The sequence below is a fragment of the Numenius arquata genome, chromosome 22 (genome assembly GCF_964106895.1).
Source record: "Numenius arquata chromosome 22, bNumArq3.hap1.1, whole genome shotgun sequence".
NCBI lineage: Eukaryota > Metazoa > Chordata > Aves > Charadriiformes > Scolopacidae > Numenius > Numenius arquata.
Genome location: NC_133597.1, coordinates 2,691,707 through 2,709,650, shown reverse-complemented (window position 1 = coordinate 2,709,650; position 17,944 = coordinate 2,691,707).

Sequence of the window (17,944 nt, the reverse complement as noted above, 5' to 3'; positions counted from 1 at the left end):
TGTGTGATAATTTAGTGGTGAGAACATCCTCTAATGAGCTTCAAGGAAACTGCAGTCGTCTTAATGGGCTCCTTAATGAAGAATCATTTAGGTTTTTATTAACACCGAGGAAAAACACATGGTGTTTGGTAGCTATTCGGAGCTGGATGAACATGAATAATTGCTTCAAATGTTCAAACACAAGCGCTCTAATGGGCCCCCGTTTGGTGCTTGAAGGGATATCACAATTTTGGTCTTTGGGAAGTGTATCCAGAGAGAAGATTTTATTTTGGTTCCTAAACAGAATTTCCAGCACATCAAGCTCTGTGGCAAGTGCCATCGATACCATATGGTTCCCAGATGTTCTCACAACTAAAGACAGTTTGAAGATCCAGTGGAAACCACCAGTGGATCTCAGCTTTGAATCTTGTACAGGGTTTGGTCTAAGTTCAGTCAATGCTCACTGACAGCAATGTTTGCTAGGTCATTCCAATTTCTCAGTCTGCTCCTACCTGTTATTTTCTATTTTAATCCTTTTCAAGTCCCAACATAACATTTAGTCAAATGGAGGAAAGTCTCCAATTGGCTTCAAAGGTCTGTGGCCCAGCCTCATAATCAACAGAGACTGTGAAGTCCCTGTGATTTTTGTCATTCTTGGTTTGACTCTGGATCCTCAAACCTCACATCTGATATAAACTGCTTGTTGACAAAAAGGGAAAAACAACATCACAACACACCAGTTGAAATGGACTGGGAGAGGAGGAGGGAACTTGTTTTCATTTTCTATCACAATTTACCTAGCTAATGGGCAATCTGTTCTATGGGCATCACAAGTCTAATATCAGTAAAGAGGTTTGAGTTACTAAAGCCAAGAGTTTCATGCTCTGCGGACCCATGTGGGATTTGTTCATTGTATCACACAGTTGCAGCCCCCAGAAAGACTTGTGGCTGATCTTGCCTGTAGACCTCAGTTTCAAATGTCAGCAGCTCATGGGAAATCTGTCTTTATAGTTATGAGAACAGCTTCAGATAGAGATAATTACATCCAAGGGTATAACAATCAGGCAGTCATACAAGCAGGGATACTGCAAGAGGCAAAAGAGGTGCTAAGACAGAGAATAGAAGAGGTTATTTTTCCTATCCCTTGGCCTAGATTTGCCGCAGGAGTTTTCTCCCAACTTTTTCTGACCTCCCTCCAGCCCTGTTCACTGTGTTGCCTGCTACTGGTGTAAACACCAGGCATCGTCCTGCCTCTGCACAGCCTAATGCCTTCACCTCCACCAGCAAGGATGACTGGTGAGCTTTGCTCTGAGGGATGCTGAAGCCACCCTCTGAACTCTGCTCTTTCTCCTGTAACACTGCCGCATCAATGAGGTCCTGGACAGGGAAAGGCTGCCTGGACTCCCATCCCTCTGATCTGAGGGCTGTGCTGATGAGGCAAGGGAGCACAGTAAGTCCCACAGCTGCTTCCCCCCTCCCATGCCATACCTAGATGGAGCAGAGCTCAGGAGAAACCAGAGCTGCCTTCCCCCTCACCCTGCTCATTCGTGCAGTCACTCTCTCCCATGAAGGCCGTTGGGTTCTGTAGGTGGGCCGAATCATCCTCAGGAGGTGTTTATCCTTTCCTTTGTATTGCAGAGGAAGTAAGGGGACAACTCTCCTAACATGGCACCTGATAAATGAATCAGGCCTCTCCTCACCATCTGCCTCTACTCCCCCAGCCCGGCTGTTCATATCACAAGCTGTAAGAGACAGGGATCCCCTCTGTCGTGTGGCCCTTGGCTGGTGCTGCGGGAAGCTCCAGCTCCTTTCCTTATACCATTAACAACTGGGTCAACAGCCACGTGCACTTGTTCTGGTCTTGGCCTTCCTGGGTGCACCAGTCTCCCCCTGGCCTGAGTGAGAGGCTTTGCCTAATTATAAGCTTTGTAAGGGACATCTGAATTTGACCCTAAGAGACCAACAGTTGGGAAAGACAGAAATAACCATGAAATGACTGTCTTAATCTATCTGCTGCTTACTGTGCAATCAGAAGGCCAGCAGTTACCATACAATTATGGAGTTAATTAAATGGGTATCTGTGCCTTTAAACATAAAACATTACCAGGAGGTACCTGCTGTGTATTGGATTTCAGAGAAATAAACAAGACAAAAGAAGGGGGAATGGAAACAAGCTATTTTAGATTAAGGGGGAGGAAGGAGAGGGTGTTCACCATTCTCTTTTCTGATGTTCCACTGTGCTAGATGCCAGGAGTTGAACTCTTGTTTAATTTCAAAGATCTGTGCCTCAGTGCAGTGGAAACAGAAAGGGAGGGCTTTTGCCAAATTCAATAGAATTAGTCAATAATATTTCATTAATACAGAGGCAGTATCACAAGCTTTTAAGTGTAGACACAGTAATCACAATTTATTTTCAACCTTGATTTATTGTCCCTGTACAGCTGGCAGTAAAATAAATGATAATATTACCATTATAATTAATCTCTAACCTTGAAATTGTAGTAATGGCTGAGAAAAGAAAAGGAAGCTATCTTTAAGGAGGAAGGTTCTGGGGAGGTATTACATGCAGGTGGATTTATTCCACTTTCAATTAAAAGACTAACACTTCTGTTATTCTATCAGCTTTGATTTGCCAGCATTCTTTCTCTAGCTTTACTGCAAGCAGAAATTAGGTTCCTCCGTTTCTAATGGAGTCAACACCAGGTTAAAAGTGTATTTACCCAAAAAGTTCATGAGTGCTTTGGGCTTCATTTGAATGGCTCCTAATTTACACCAATTTGAGGATAGCAATTCCTGCAGTTTGTTTGGATTCTCCTTTGATATAGCGCAACATGACCAGCTCCCATCCCTTCGTGATCTGATCCACTCAGTTTATGTACAAATCACCTTAGGGTCATGAGTCAAATTTTTCCTTATAAAACTATGTGTTAAGGACTTTATGATCCCAGGTTCCAAAGCCTTCACCCTTGAACCTGAATACGAGACTGCAACTTTCTGGTGGCCTCTGAGCATTTTTGAGCCAAGCTGTGCAGTCACCGGCAAGCGATTGTTTATACTTTAGGATCTGCTACCTTTGTGGAATAAGTTGTCTATTTTGTCAGTCAAGCAAAGACTGAGCACATGAGAGACTGAATTCCCTTTTACTAACAAATCAACGCTGCAGTGAGAAAAGGAGGCTTCCTACCCTCACTGCCTGGTGTTTCTGCCCGTTTCTCTACTTCCAATGCGCTCTCAATTCCCCAATGCTGTATCAGGCTCTTCCTTCCTCCCAGTAGAGTTTCCTGGGCTTCTCCATAAAGCTTGTCACTGCTTGCAAAAGTTATTCCCAAAGGACAAGCAAATTACTTGCAATTGCTCTCCCTTCTACAACATTCCTTCATCTCACTTGAGATAAGGAGTCTACAAGCTAGCACATCCCAGCATTCAGGTATCCCATCTCCAAACACACTGTAAGCCAATTTGCAAGTCTAAAACTTGCAGGTTCCCACCACAGAGGAGCTGTGGATCTTGCATGGCTGACTACCACCCCTTTTGTCTGCTTCAAGGGCCCTCCTCCACTTCCCTGGCTTCCCCTCAACAAATTAACAATTACCATTTAGCAAGGTAAATTCAGGAGATTTTTCCAGCCACAGGAGATCCATCTACTGCACTACAGCCAGTGGGTAAACTACCTACTGCAATCAAGCCTATGTCTATTATGGAGGGCTCCAACAGGCTGAGATTAGCACAGATCAAAAGAAAGAAATCCAAAAAATCATACCTAATCTCCTGTAAAAGCAGGGTGAAAAAAATCATCAGCTGTCCAAGGCACATGGTAAGGTTTGACTCATGCTCTATACTGGAAAGAAAACCCATAGTCTTGAGAGTGATAGTTTTTAGATTAGGCAACTAGACATTATTCAAACTTCCACCCCCTTCTATTATTAATTTATCGGACTCCTACACCTATACTGAGATTCACTGTAGAATTTCCTCTCTGACTGCTCCTGCTTGGGTTTCCAAGGGAGATTTCCCCATCCGTTGGGGTGTGATAGCTTGATTCATTTTTGGCTCACTTCCCTGTCACGCCTAAGTGATGGACAACATGTCTGGAAGCCAGTATAGAATAATAACATTAACTCTGTGTCTAGCAAACAGACTAAACTTAAGAGAATGCTGCCAAAGAAACCCTGAGGAAGAGAAAGTGATGAAAATATAAATGATTAGAAAGAGATAAGAGACAAAGAGTCTAAACCTGTCCAGGGAGAGAGGAAATGAAAGCAGGAAAGTGATATTCAGTGGGTTTAAATCAACTCACTGATTATCACAGATTGACACCAGCTGAAGATCTGCCTCCCTGGATGCTGCTGGGAGGAGCTCAGTCCTCTGCAGGCTGAATCCTATAAGCTTTTCTCAGCATTAAGATTGTGGAGCCTGAGTTTGTTCTGTTACAGTCTTCCATCAGTGTGTGTTGATCTCTAACACAGTCCCTTTGTATCCTCTCTTCAGATGCAGGCCAAAAAGGAAGGAATAAAATTTGGAAAGGGCCAGATGATTTTTGGTCCTGTGCTCTCCCAGCTTACAGGCTGTAGTGCTAGTTTACACAACAGACATGAACTCTTCCCTCTTTCCCAAATTAACACAGATGGTACAACGTTATCAATGCAAGACCAGAGTGCTCAGTTTGCTTCACCCTGGTATTTTAATGTCCTCTGTCAAAGCTCTTCCTCAGGATGATCCAACTTGCAGCCCTCACTCTGGGGCTCACCATTGCCTCCCCGGCATCCAGGACCCCAACTCTAAGCATCCCCTCCTTTGCTCAGTACGGTCACTCCATCCTGGAGGATGGCTCAGGCATGAATACGATCAGATTTGTGAACATAAGTGTGTGCTTGTGTAGTTAAAAGTTCCCCTTAGAAGCACGTTCCTTAGACATGGACAGGTTCCCCCATCCTAGAAGGATAAATTTATGGAAGTGGAGAAAGTTGTTTTAAATTATTCAATATAAATGTAAATAGGAGAAAGGGTTCCTTTGAATAAATTGTGTTATTTATGCTCAGCCCTGGAAAAATGGGCAGCAGGTTAGGATCTGCTTGCAAATCGAAGGCATTTGTTTTCCTGGTAGTTGATGCAAATAATATAAATATGCTTTACATTTTAGAAGGAAGCTTATGAAATATTAAAGCTAAATTCCCAGGTCCCATCTCCTATTGAAATGGAGTGCTCTTGAGGGACACTGGAGGATATTGTGGTGGTAAAGCACAGGAAGGCATGCACAGGAGGTGTGTGTGCAAGACAGAGAGAAAGCAAAGTATGGAAAGGGATGGCTGGGGAGGCAGTTGTGTTTATAGAAAGGAAGAGATGGCTAGAGGGATGGGTGGACGGATGAAAAAAGAAAGGAGCAAGTATAATGCTTCTATCTCCTAGTCAAACCTGGCATGGAGGGAGAGGGGAGTCTTCTGGCAGACCTTCTACCCAGGAGCATTGCAGCACTTGGAGCACTGGCTCTAGAGAGCCAGAAACTGCCCTACCTCATTTTTTCTGCTGACTGTTAAAAGTTTGGCTCTAAGGAAAGCAGGATTGCTACCTAACTGCTTTCAAAGTTGAGGCCTTCAAACAGAGGGAACTATTTCACACAGCAGACTCTTACTGGGCTGTTTTAAGAGAATGTCTTTTCCACCCTTTTGCCTTTGTCCACCTTCCAGGTCCTCTCAGAGTGGACCTGGTAAGATGAGGGCTCTACCTTGCTGTCATGGCCGCTGCCCTGTGCTGAACTGCTGTAAGAGGACAGGATGGAAAACGCAGAGTTTGTTATCACAGGATGAATAACACCATCGATGGTTGGGTCCCAGCCATACACCACAGCCTGTTTCCTCCCCTTCCTTTGCTCAAAGACAGACAGGGCACCATCCGCCTTCTCCTAACACTTAATCAGAGAGCCTGTGTGAGCAGAGGTAATAGAGCACCTGTCAATTAAATCTGTGGCTAGTGACCAACAGGGTGGCAGTTGTCAGAGCTTGTTGCAGGGGAAGGAGGGTAATTATCAGCTGTAGCAGGGAGCAGAAGCAATCGCCTGGTTTGGCGCTGTTTGATTAGTAGGCTGCACTGCCTCTGGAGAGCAGGGCCATGAAAAATGCAGGAGAGTGGATGTGTGTGCGACTCAATAAACATCATTACTGCAACAGGAGAGGGGAAAGGCCTGTTTGTACAAGAGGCTGCAAGCTGCCCTGCCAGAGCAAAGCAACTAGCAGTGATTCAGAGAGCAGTGACACCGAGGAGCACAGGGGAAAGGCTCTGGGAAACAAGCAGCCCTGGCTGTTTAAGTATCCCATTGCATTTCACCACCTTGTTCCCATAATGGAGGGCTGAATTATATGGGACAGCATATATGTATGGGGACATAGCTATATGTGCATGGTATGCACATGTGCTGTACAGTGGCAGACACCAGGGCACGCATAGACTTCTCCTACACATAAGCCAGCCAGTGGGTCTGTGCATGAAATGCATATGACACCAGTCTCTGACTTTAGTGGCCCCAGACAGGGCAAGCTGGCTGTCCCCAGCAGGCATCTGAGACACGGAAACAAGGAATAGATATTAGCCATGGCACTGCCCTGCAGCTGAGGCAGAGGGCCACGCACACACTTCTCTAACATGCCTTAAGCAAACAAACCAGCTTCTATTTTGTCTGATTTATTTTCTTCCTTCCTTCTTGAGATAGGCAGCTGTCGTGGTTTAGGCCACTTCAGATATTTCTGGGGCTAAATAACGAACACAGTAAGAGGCAAACAAAATCAGGGTTTAATCATCTGCCTTTCTAGGCTGGATGGGTCCAGGGAATCTGAAAAACTCCAGGTATTGCTTTGAAAGACAGTTAGGTAATCAATTTCTACATTCCAGTAAGAGCAGGATGTCCCCTAGCAGGTCACCTTTCTGCCAGGACATCCGATTTCCAAAGTTTTTATATTTCTGAAACAGTTTATTTTTTTAACTGAACACACTTCTCATCTCTAGTACTGCCAGTGCCAATGCTGAAGACAGCAGAAAGGAGGGAAAGGAAAGGAAAAAGGGTATTATTTAACTTCCGATTAGGGAGTCTGTCAGTCTAAATAGGGACCTGCAACTTGTATTGAACACTTTTATAACATACAGCACTTCTGCAGAATTCTAAGTAGGACCCCAAAAAAAGACATCAGTTTGAACTCTTCGACTTGATGACTGATTGGGCCATTGCCTATGTCTGGAAGCTGTATTTGTATTTACCGACAGGGTTTGAGATTCCAGCAATGCAATCATTTGCTTGAGTTCCCCAGGCTATGGTGTATAATACGTGGCTGTAAACAGTAATGGATATAGAAGTATTAGTGTAGAATCCAACCAGCAAAGAAAACACCAGTGGAGGTCCAGAAAGGGCAGCACATCCCGGCAGGCCATGCTGCTTACTGCAGAGGAGCAGGAAGGGGAGGACTCATCTGGAACTGTTGGCTGCCCCGACACCCCTGCCAGAACAGCACAGCTGGGAATGTGCTTATTTGCACACAGGCTCTCTGGCCAGTGCTAGCCTGGTGGCAGCTCAGTGGGAGATAGGCAACAGTTCCACCAAGGTCCAGGAACACTTTGCCTGCAGAGACTGAGTACATTTGCCTTGCCTGTTGGCCACATCCCAGCGCTGTGCCAGCTGACCAGTGAGTACTGGCGCAACCAGAGGCAGGTCTTGCATTATGGAAAGGTAAACAGACTTGCAAACCAGAAGCACCACAATAAAAATAATCCCCAACACACACACACTTTAGAGCCTGCCTAGCCAGGTTCCTTCCCCAGCATGTGGGATCGCAGACAATTCATCCACCCAGCTCTCATCTCCATGCTCCTCTCCTCCCCAGTTGTGATCAGGTACTGGAGCAAAGGTTGGCCAGAATTTGCCCAAGGCTCAGGCATGAGGTGTCCCCCTTAATCCTGTGGAAGAGCACGTCTTTTGCCATCCTCCATCCTTGCAGTGTGCAGCCACGGTTCCCTGCCACGAGCACACTCTGTAAACCCTGGGTTAGCCTTAGTGAAAACAAAAGGCATGATAGAATGAAATAGAAAATCTCAAAGAAATTGCAATGGCATCTTGCACCCTGCACTGACAGCAGAATAGCACGTATTTCCACCCAGGGGGAAATGACTTTTCCCCCTCCTCTCTTTTGCTTTAGGGTGGAGGAGCACCCTTAGCCACGCAGTCCTGTCTGCACTCCTGGGATATGCTGTAACACCCCAGTGCATGGCTGGAGGCTAGAAGTGGATCACACGGGCTCCTCCTGCCAGCTGGATGCTGGTGTTGCCACCGGCTCAGCACCAATTATTTATGAAAGGAAATAGAAACAAAACTGCTTGACATTTGAAAAGAAATCATTACCATGCACTTGTGGCGAATCAGAGCTGGAGTGCTTTAAAGTTCCGCCGTCCCAGCGCTTAATTAGAGACCAGGCAGCTTATGTTTAGCTCTCATGAAAAATTTAACCCCCAGTTGCTTTGCCTGATTCCAGCCAAACTCTGCTTCTGGCCCACCCCCTTCCACTTCAACAGCATGCTGGGCTCATCTCCCCTGCCCAGAGACATCAACCCCAGCTGGAAGTAGCCTGGGAACAAGCATTTCAGCAGAGCTCCTGACCCCACAGGGATGATTTGGCAGTTCAACCCATTCGGAGAGGGCCTCGGTGCAGTCCCTGGGATTCTCAATGAAGCCATCAGAACCTTTCCCTTTCTCCCTGTGCCAGAAGACTTGATGTGCCGACTCTGTGAGATCGCCATCCATCAGCTTTGGCCAAACCTGGCTTGTTTTCTTCCTAGTTTTCACAAAACACACCTTCATGGGTGGCTGAGCTGAAGAGACTTTTTCCCCTCTTCCTGAAAGGCCTTAGTGGCTGCATGGGGTAGTCATTAGAGCCTACTCCCCATTTTGGAAGCCTTGTCTCAGCTGCTCTGCTCCCTCTGGATGACACTGCTCATCTCCATCTCTCATCTATAAAATGGGTGTAGCAGGTGTAGTATGAAGATAAATAGACTGAGTAGCACAAACTGCTCAGATAATGGGATCTATATAAGCTTCCACAGTAAATGATCATTGTAGCTACAGCTGAATTTCCCTAATCTAGACAAGCCCCTGCTCTCCTGTCCTTCAACTAGCAGTTTAATTTGCATTAAAAAAATCCTTCCAAGATGATGTGGATTGCACCTTTTTTTTCCCCTCCATGCTTTACAAGATATAAACATTGCGTCTTCTTTTTAAATATAGCCTCTGGGTAGGGATTCCTGTGAAATTGAGAAGCAGGCCATTTTTCAGATAAATGATTTATACAGAGGATGCTATGGATGACCTGACGCTGACCTGTTTGAATTAATTCCAGCATTTGAGCTTCCATTTCTATTAAAACTCCATTTACCAGGGAAGTGAAAAGGTAATTATCGTCCACAGCTTTAAATCACTCTGCTGCTGAATTATTAAAGGGAAGAATTAAAAATAATCAGGCTTTTTCATTATACTTCATAGAGAGGAAATTAAAGGTGTAAGAATGTATTTTTTGCTTGAATTTAAGTATTCATTTCTGAGATTTATGTAGAAATTGAAATTATTCTCTCTACGTGCCCAGCTCATTCTCTTTATGAAAGACGCACAGACACACACGAGGGGGGAAGGAAAAAAGTAAAAACCCTCTTGTAGAATTAAAAGAAGAATAGAAGGAAGAAGGGATTTAGCATGAAAAAGTATAGAAGAGTGTTTTGCATTTTAATACCCTTTTTTCTGCACAATTACACCTCTGAGTGATCCAGCAGAGGGAGATTAAGCTGCTACTAATTTCAGATATACAGTTGTAAAATGCTAGGTTAGTTCTTATCAGGAGAGGTAAAAAAAAAAAAAAAAAATCTAACACTGCCAGGCAGTAGGAGATAGCTGATTGCTTCTGATGTCTGGAAACTCACAGGAGCACTACAGCAGGGACTGACACTGGATCAGAGCAGCCCAGTAATATGCCTCCTCCCAGGGAGAGGTAACAGCTGCTTTACACAGAACCACAGAATTTTCCTCACCTAATAAATCCTAACCCTCTCGCCAAGTAGGCAATAGTTTGTACCTTTGCGTCATGAAACTAGGATGGAGATAGTTGATCAAGTGGATGGATACACACAATAACATCTAACATACCTCCAAAACCAGGTAGCTTTTCATGAGTCTCAGTCAGTATTTCACCTCACTTCATATCTTGAGGCAGTGAGCTCCAAGGATAGATCACGCCTACAAGCTTGCCATGCTACAGGGTGGTTGTAGCTACTCCTTCATGCCAGTTTAATAGCACTTTGCCATGCCCTGAAGCAGAATGACCTTTCTTAAAGATTTTTTTTCCTGTGCAAGGAATAAGCCTAAAAGCTGATAAATCTGTTCTCAAAGCATGAACAAGCATTTTTGGGGCTGGTGTAATCTTTGGGGAGATCCAGGAACATTCGTCTGTGTGGAATTAGGAAAAAAATGTTGCAGCCCAGAAGGGAAAACAACTTTATTCCATTCCAGAGTCAAAGGCAAGTCCACAAACACTGGTCTCCCTGTGTGATTGCCCTGCCCACTCCAGGTATTTTCCTGGGACTCCCTTTTACCACTTCTTGTGGATGAGTCTTGCCAAGATCAGCGTTACAGGCGCACTAAAATGCAAGCATATTCCCTGGAAAAGACACGCCAGCTACAGTGTAAAAAAGGCAAGAGGAAGTCAACAGCAAATAGCCAAAGCAAGAGAGATGTTTTTTCCCCTCACCTCTTACATTTGCAAAGTGGTTGCTACCTTTTCTCCCCCAGCCATGCTCTCCTGTACATTAGAGCTCATGCCCATCCAGGTCCCTGAAAAAGGAAGGAAATCATAAACGTGGTGCCTGTATTTCACAACTGCCACAAGACTGAACCAGGGAATCTAGGCCAGTCAACATCTGTCCCTGGCAAAGCCATCAGAAAAGTTGATATATGATTCAATTGATAAAGAATTAAAGGAGAGAAATATAATTAACATCAGTCAATGCGGTTTTATGGAAAATAGGTCTTGTCAGACAAATCTGATTTCATTCTTTGATGAGATTACAAGTTTGGTTGATAAGGGTAACTGCGAAGATGTAATATATTTAGCTGTTGTAAGATGTTTGACTTTGTATCTCACAGTCTCCTGATTAAAAAATTAGCGCTATATGATATCAGTAAAGCACGTGTTAAATGGATTAAGAATCAGCTTTCTGGCGGTTCCTCAGAAAGGGGATGTCAATGGAGGAGTATCACTGAACAAGGGAGAGAGGTGCAAGTGGTGTCTCTAATACATTTCTAGGCTTGGACTCAATTTTCCTCAATAATCTTGATATGAAGAATTAAATTAATACTAATGAAATCTGCAGAAAGCCCAAAGATCTAAGGAGAGGTATATGACAATAAAGGGAAAATACTGCTCAGGAAGAGATCTGGATCACTCAGGAAGCTGGGCCTATTCCAGCTTTGCAGGACAAGGAATGGTGTGTGTGTAGCTCCAGAGTGAGCAGGGGCAGGAGGCAGACGAGTAACTCAGCAGCTGGTGCTGACAGTTCCCGGCTGCACAAGCAGCAGCGGAGCAGAGAGGCAACTCCTCCACTGGATACAGCTCCAAGGAGAGCAATCAAACACTGCTTCCCACCCTGCTCTCCAAAGGATGCTGCAAATCTGGAGCCTCACAAATGACCTGCCTGGGAAAACGTGCGGGCTAGCAAGCATCTATATAGGAGGAATTCACTGAAGCGGGGCTGGTGTCTGGACAACTGCTTTCCCTGGTGAAGACCAAAGGCGGATGCAAAGCATGCTGAGAGCACTGATCCATTGCTCCCCAGAGGGTGACAAAGAGCTCAATCCGTTTAGTTTATAAAACGGAGATTGAGAAGTGACTTGACTAGAACAGATAAAAACCTTTGTGGGGAGACAATAGCAGATACTAAAGGCCTCATTAATCTGCCAAAAAAAGACATAAGAACAACCCGATGACTGCAAGATGATGTTAAAGAAATTCAAATGAGAAATTAGGCCCAAATATCCGACTAAAAGGTGATTAAATACTAGCAAACTGCTAGGGGAATAGCACATCCTGAAGCTCCAGACACATTTAGTGTTTTATGAAAGGGTTGCTTTAACCAAAAGTTGGTGTTCATTCCCTTTTGCTACAAAGGAAACAATTACAAAAAGCTTCAAGTGCTCCCTTCCTTTAATGCTGCTCTGTTATCAAGCAAGACAAACAAGTGTTCCTGGCTGTCCATGTACTTATCTGACCCCTTTCCAAGCTGCACCCCATCTCCTTGGGGAGGGAATTGAGAGTCAGGCCCTAGGGCTGATATACAGTACAGACCACCCCAAAGACATGCACACACACAATGACCATTCTCAGACTCTCCTTCAATCCCACTGACTTTAACCCAGAACCAAGATAACTCGCAACACATTAACCCTGGCTATATTGCCCTTCTGCTCAGTATCAATCTTTAAAAGCTCCTGGTCTCCAGCAGTCTTACCTTTTTACCATATTCTGCACAGAACTTATACTTCCAATCTCCTGGGCAATGAATTTATTATCCCTTTAACTGCCTGAAAAGAACTTACAGCCCTTATAATCATACTTTACATCTCTCCAGGGTTTTCCCTTTAAGGATCTCAAAGAGCTGTGCAAATAACTATTATTCCTTATGTTCCCACACATGGTATTCCCTTCCACCATACAGATACAGAAATAGAGGCTGAGACGACACGATGTGCTCTGTGTCATACATGGTGTCAGGGAAAAGAAGGCAGGAGGATTAGCTGCCAGTGCCCTTCAGCTGGTTGCTTGGCCTCTCCAGGAAGCTGAAATGAACCTGCAAAAACCTGCTGTTGGCTGAAAAGTTCAAGGCAATTCACAAGAAAGATGAGGGTCTGGGGGAGATATTAGCATTACAGGCCTGAAGAGTAAGCTTCATTTGACAAAGTTGTTTCCGCAGTAATAGGAAAAACAGGACACAGTTGCCCTTTGAAGAGGTCTCTCTCTCCACTGACTCTAGCAGGAACCAGTCTCTAATGTGCCTGGCACCAGCTAATGCAAATAATCACACAGCAGCACCTTATATTACTAATTTGACCAATGCATTGTTTCTGCTGCCAAGTCTTATCTCTCTTACCCTCTATGAAGCCCAAAACATGCAGACATGCCATGTACTGTCCCACATGCCACTTATCTGGACTGCCATTTTAGGCTGGACGCGTCAGCATCCCCACACGCATCCTTCACACCAAAGTGTAAGCTGTACACATGCCTTTGCTTTTTGATACTAGGCTGCATCATGCAGATGGAAACATTTTCCATACTTGCTCTGCTGCTTTTTCCTACAATAACCATACATCCATCAATTGGGAAGAAATTTTGGTTAAAAAAAATAGGTAGAGAAGCCTTTCGATAAAGCAGAAACATGGTTTTGACACTGTTAGAAAGGAACACCTTCATTTTTCATTTTAAGACCTGCCATGTCAGAACATGGCTTTTATACTATTATCTTTTCAAGGCACAATTGAAAAGAAATATTGCAGTTGGCCCAAAACAATGTTTCTTTCAAAAGAATTGTATTTCACAGGAAAGAGTAACATTGGATTCTAATTCAGTACAGAAAGTAGGCATCCTTAGCCCCTGTTTGGATGGATATTGCAGGCAGAGGAATAGACACACAAATTACCAAATAGGTGAGTAGGTAAACAAGAGAAGGATGAATAATTCCGTAACTAGAAGTAACAGAGGTAAGCAGGTGGATGCTCAGATGAACTTATAGCCATTGTGAGTGGAAGGCAGGACACACAGGTAGAAAGATCAGCAGGTAGTTTCTTGGGGATGCTCACTTGACCTTTAGGTCCCCAAGCGTAGCAGTTGCTGTTGGCACCAACCACCCTTGTGGAACCAGCACAAGCTCCTGTGCTGCTGCAGCAGCTCCTCATTCCTCATCTGTCTGGTTTTTGTATCCACCAGCTGTTTTACATTTCCCTGCTGTGTGCATTGGGTTGATTTTGCCTCTGCTCCCTCAGGGTTCCAGGAAACCATTCTCACTAGCATTTCTCTTTTGTGCTCCTGCGCCTTCCACCCCCTCTACCACCTCCTGTTCTCCAGTCACTTCACACCACAGCCTGATTAGCGTAAATATTGCCACCAAACAGAAACTGTCTGAACAGATACCTTTCCATTTATCTCCCCTCCCTTCCCACCATGTGAGTCTGTAATGAATTAGGAGAAAATGCTGCTGAGAGGTGTCAGAACAATTTCTATTAAACATAATTTTCTAATGAAAAGGTTATAAGCGACTGTGTCAGAGCTAATCAAAACTCAATCCCCCAGCCACTGCACAGCACAATCCTCTTCCAGCAAGTCTAACTTGATGGTTGCAAGCCCTGTTCAGTATGTCAAAGTGGGGCCCCGTGCCAGCTCACTCTTTTCCAATGCCATCCTTTGTAGGAGTTCAGCACCTCTAGCTCTAGGGGAGGGAAACACTAGTGAAACAGTTGTTCCTCTCCTGGCTCCTCACCAGCTCTCCAGTCCAAAGAGCAGGAATAGAGTTTGCTCCTTAGCTGGCCAGCAAGCCATCCTCTCTCAGGGATGACTTTTTCCTTGCTTCCAGCACTTCACTTAATTTATCCCTCTCATTTCTTACTGTCCCTCCTTCCCTCCCACACTTCCTCTCTTCTCTGTCTTTCCCAAGCCACTAGAGACGATTGGAGACAGGATTACTTATTGATAACAACAGCCACCATCCTAAATCCAGTCAGGGATGGTGGCTAATCCCTTTAATGAGTTGCTTTAGCTCTGGCAGATGAGCTAACCCACATGCTAACTCACCAGTTCTCACCTTCACCTCCTCCCAGAGAGACACAGCTGCTGATCAGAGATTGCAGACCAAGAGATTGCCCTCAGCAGTGGGGAAGAAACCCTAAAGCATTTTGTTATTCCTTCAGAACTATGGGAACAGCCTCAGAGAGCCCCAAACATGCTACATATGTCAGGTAATCTCTCCAGCACCCAGAGCTGGAATAGCAGCCAGCACCCATTATATCCATGAATGTTACATGTATGACAGGACAGGGGTAAAGAAATGGCTTCCACCAGCAAAACAGGGGCGACGCACGTAAAACTCAAAACACTCACCACCAAAACAGAAGCATCAAAGCACAGGAGACAGCTTGACACGAAGCTTCCTTCAGTGCTGAGCTGCTCTGCCAGGCTCCCCTCTGGGTGTCTCAGGGCCCAGCCTCAGATCACACGCAGCACAGACCGCGCTCACAGGCAGGGCGACTTCTTTGGCAAGCACAAGGCAGCGTCTTCCCTGCAGCAAACAGAAATAGGGGTGAAATGACCCTGGGCTATTCATGCACATTAGGCTGAACTGAACTGCTCTCTCTAAATTAGGCTTTGTTCAAGGGCTAAAACCTCTCATTGATTCGGTCTCAGTCATTCATTCTCAAGGCTCACTGGAGTTAATGACATTTCCTTTTCTACAACAGGCACCTACTGGGCTAGGAAGGGCTTTTAGCTGGTGTAAGAGAGCAGAGCACCCCAGCCCCACAGCTCCATGAACAGCACCCCTGGGGAGGCAAGGTATCACTTCTGCTGCCTCTGAAAGGGGATGCTTTCACAGAGTCCTCATTAACCTGCTGTTAGTCACTGTTCAGAGTCATTCAGTACTGCTCAAACAGAAAACCCGTATCACCCCCAGCACTCATATCAATATAGGACATGAGAGGTGGGAAAATCCACTTCCCTCTCCATCAAATACCATTTGGGAAATGCTATTACAGCATCCAAGGAGACAGTCTGGAAAGGTGCTGCCGGTTTCCTACCCAGCTTGCGTTTCCCTGCCAGCAAGGATGACGGGGATACATTCTTCCCTCAGTCTCAAGGCAAAATTTCTCTGCATGGATAATGCATGGCAGACAGTATTACAGTGGCCCCATCCAGTCTTTAAGGCTAGTTCTTCATTATTTTGCAGTGGTGCTACATTTTGTGCTGATGCAAAGGAACAGTGTAAATCAGGCATGAATGAGGGTGGATTACTGCTTCAGGAGCCGCTCACTGCCCCACATTGGCAGGTTTAATTGCTTTCACAGGGACCAGGCCAAATCAGACTCAAATTCTGAGAATTGAGGCATATAAGCAGCCACACTGATTAAACTCTTCCCCCACCCTGCTCTGGTCATAGCACTGCTACAGTGTCTGTGAGCAGGAAGCCTACCTACAAGGTCTGATGCTTTGCTTCTCCCCCTTGAGTTATTTTTAGAGTGAGTCCTCACTCCAGGAGAAAGACAATAGTCAAACTTGACTAAAAGCATCACAATGCAATCCTACCTGCTTCCCTTTTGCTCTGCAAGAATGGCCCTGTGGCTGTCAGCACATCCCTCTTGTCCTTCACTTGCAGGTGTTTATGCTCCCAGCCACGGCTTGGAGTGACACTGCTGCCAGTGCTGCGCTGCCTTTCCTTCTAATGAGGCCTTCCTTCTCTGCAGAACACGTGCTGGCTGGGTTTTTCCCTCCGTTTCCTTATTAAGATAAAGCTGTCATCAGCTTCCCTATTCCAATGGTTTGTTGGGACTTTCAAAGCCTGGAACTGTATTAAATATTCAGTCTGCTCCTTTGGGCTGCATTTCAGAGCCTGTATCCCTCCCTTTAATTGCTCTGTCAAGAATAGATGAAAGTTTGATACTGAGGCTTTGACTGGGACCAACTCAAACACTTTGGACTCTGCTAATTTATTTATTTAAAGAGAAAATATCTGGATTATTCTGATTAAATTAGACCCTATGCAATTGCTAAAGACCCCTTTTTCATTTGTTCTTTCACTCGTTCATGCATCCTTCCATTAATTCACTCTTTCCCTGCTATTTTTGGTTAGGCTGAGTTATATGCATGCTCTTTCCTTTATCCTTTTCTTTCTCTCTGTTTTCTGTCATCAAGTGTACATCTCCTCAAACAGCTTTTCTAGAGCAACACTACACCCTATACTCTCATGGGAAGGAAGATGGAGATTTCCATCCAAGGAGACACCTCCCTGGGGCATTGCTCCACAAGCAAGGTAGCAGAAATCAGAATTTGGAGAGAACTTGGCTGGCAAAGGAGAAAAAACCACAGTATCCTCTGCATAGCTTCAAAAGCTGGCTCTTATTTATAGGCACCCAACAGAAGCTCATTAATCTGCACCCTATCAATTCACTACCTGGCCCACCTCACCTAGCAGGCTGAGCTCTCAGCCATGTCTCCAGGGCCCTTCCCCTCTTTTTGCCTCTCCTGAGCATCTTTGTTCTTGATCTGAATACTGCTTACTTCCCCCCACAGGCAGGCAGAGGCCAGCTTTGCCTATTTCCCCTGCATGAGAGGGCAGTTTTTCATGCACAAATTCAGCTCCTTCCTTCTATTGCAGGCTGCAGCTGGAAGGAGACTTTTTGTTTGTTTGGGGCTTTTTCCTTTGCTTTGACCCATAGCTGCATCTCAGCTGCTTTTTGCTGAGGCCTGGAGCCTGTGAGTGAACACATCTGTGCCAGGACAAGGGGGACAAGGTCAGCCCAATCACAGGGTAGCAAACAGCAGCCACTCCAGCTGCACTGCCCTCCTGGTTCCTTTGATGTAATTAACATCCCTTTGTAACTGTCTGCAATCACGTCTGTCTCTGCTTTAATCATCATCTCCCAGCAATGAGCATTCCTTCTCATTAGAGTCTTAAAAACCTCCATTATAAACATGTAAATGGGATGCAGTGAGGAGGGAAATATTTTACTACTCCAATTTCCTGTTGTGCCACTGCCAGCAAGTCGTGATATTGTTACTAAGCATCTCCGATCAGCACCAACATCTACACGATCAGACCCACACTGCACTTGCAACCAGCATCTGACAATACACTAGCACCCAGTGGTATCAAGGCTTCCAGCCTTCAACAGAGAATGAAGACTTTT